This window comes from Otolemur garnettii, unplaced genomic scaffold (genome assembly GCF_000181295.1).
Source record: "Otolemur garnettii isolate 467f Iridium unplaced genomic scaffold, OtoGar3 scaffold00102, whole genome shotgun sequence".
Classification (NCBI taxonomy): Eukaryota; Metazoa; Chordata; class Mammalia; order Primates; family Galagidae; genus Otolemur; species Otolemur garnettii.
In genome coordinates, this window is record NW_003852497.1 from 951,587 (window position 1) to 953,640 (window position 2,054).

General features: G+C 40.1%; 1 protein-coding gene across 2 annotated transcripts in view; it reads right to left on the reverse strand.

The window, feature by feature from the left end:
* Nucleotides 1-2,054, reverse strand: part of BAG4 (BCL2 associated athanogene 4) — a 28,651-nt gene that overhangs the window by 4,515 nt on the left and 22,082 nt on the right. The window lies entirely within an intron of this gene.

Below are 2,054 nucleotides of genomic sequence, written 5' to 3' on the forward strand. Positions count from 1 at the left end.
AAAAAAAAAAAAAATCTTTGTCCTAAACAAAGAACTCCTTAATACAATACAACATTGGAAGACTTGATAAAATACCATGTGACTTTTTGTACTATTATTCAACTTCTAGAAATCCTTCCTGAGGAAATGATTCCACTAGAGAATAAGTCATAGGCATGAAGTTATTCATCACAGCATTATTTATAATCATGCAAAATTATAAGCAACCTAAAAATCTTACAATAATGGAATGATTCAGTAGATTAAGGACTTTTCATTGAAGGAATTTTATTCAGTCTTAAAAATTTACTTTTAGAACTGACTAGATATTTAGCAACGTTAAAGTATTGAGATTTGTTTTAAGTTTTTTGGACCACAGCCCCCTGCCACAACACCCGGCTATTTTTTTTGTTGCAGCCCTCATTGCTGTTTGGCGGGCCAGAGCTGGATTTGAACCCGCCACCTTAGGTGTATGTGGCTGGCACCTTAGCCACTTGAACCATAGGCACCAAGCCCAAACAAGATTTTTTTTAAGTTTAATGTTAAATTTAAATGATTTCCTTAACTTTTTTGTTAATTTCTACTTTATCTTTTTTTTAAGATACAGGGTCTTGCCCTGTGGCCTAAGCTAGAGTGTAGTGACACAATCATAGCTCACTGTAACCTCAAACTCCTAGGCTCACGTAATCCTCTTCCCTCAGCCGCCTAAGCAGCTCGGACTACAGGCACACACCACCATGTCCAGCTGATTTTTCTTACTTTTTGTAAAGACAGGATCTTGCTATATTGCCCAGGCTGGTCTCAAACTCCAAGCCTCAAGCAAACCTCCCCCTTTGGCCTCCCCAAATGCTGGGATCACGGGCATGAGCCACTACTCCTGGCTTAGCTTGTAATAAGTAGTAAAATAGTATATAATAAAAACAAAGAATTAAATTTTCCTGTACTCATCTGTGTCTCTAAAAATCATATAATCTTTCTTACTTTAAGTATAAGAATACACATGACCAAAGCATTCCAGGCAGGGCCAGGTGCAATGAAAGAGCCAGCAATGAACCTCCAAGCAGAGCAGAAGCCAGTGAATCATCTTTCTGTTAAAACTGAGAGGCTGGCTCGGCGCCTGTGGCTCAAGTGGCTAAGGTGCCAGCCACATACACCTAAGGTGGTGGGTTTGAATCCAGCCCAGGCCTGCCAAACAATGATGGCTGCAACCAAAAAATAGCCAGGCATTGTCGCGGGCGCCTGTGGTCCCAGCTACTTGGGAGGCGGAGGCATGAGACTCGCTTGAGCCCAGGAGTTGGAGGTTGCGCCACAATACGCCTCTCTTAAACTTAGGCAGTAACTGTAGAGTCTGTGTTGTAACAATGAGAGAGTGTATTGTAATAATAGGTTAAGTGATGACCTGATGGACTCAAAACATGGTTCTTGCACATTTCCTTAAGTACATCTAACAATTACATCCAAAAGCAGAGGGAGGATTCTGGGAAATCTAGGAGAATGGATAAAGATAAAAAAAAAAATACCATGATATAATAGGAAACAAAATGGAGACAGTTCTCGCTCTGCCACAGGCTTTTTACTGAACTGCTCTTTGCTTCACTCCTTCATCAGGAAGATAAAGACCATAAACTTATCTTACACGATTATGTGAAAATTAAACAAGATAACATATATAAAAGGGTTACACAGGTCTGTTACATAGTATTCTCCATAAATGGTAATTATTTATATTGTCACTAGTGTTAGTATTATCATGGTAGCATCACAAATGAACCCAGATCTAACTCCAATGTCCACGTTCTTTGCCTTATATCACCACTCATCCCAAGTAAGACCGAAAACAGACAAAAGAGATAAATTCCTCATATAGTGCTCACTGTAGTTTCAAATCAAGACCATGACACTTTGAATCCTCAATTTAATAATTCAAACAAGATTTTTTTTTTTTTGAGACAGAGCCTCAAGCTGTCACCCTGGGTAGAGTGCTGTGGCATCACAGATGACAGCAACCTCAAACTCTTGGCCTTAAAGCGAGTCTCCTGCCTCAGCCTCCCAAGTAGCTGGGACCACAGGCGCCT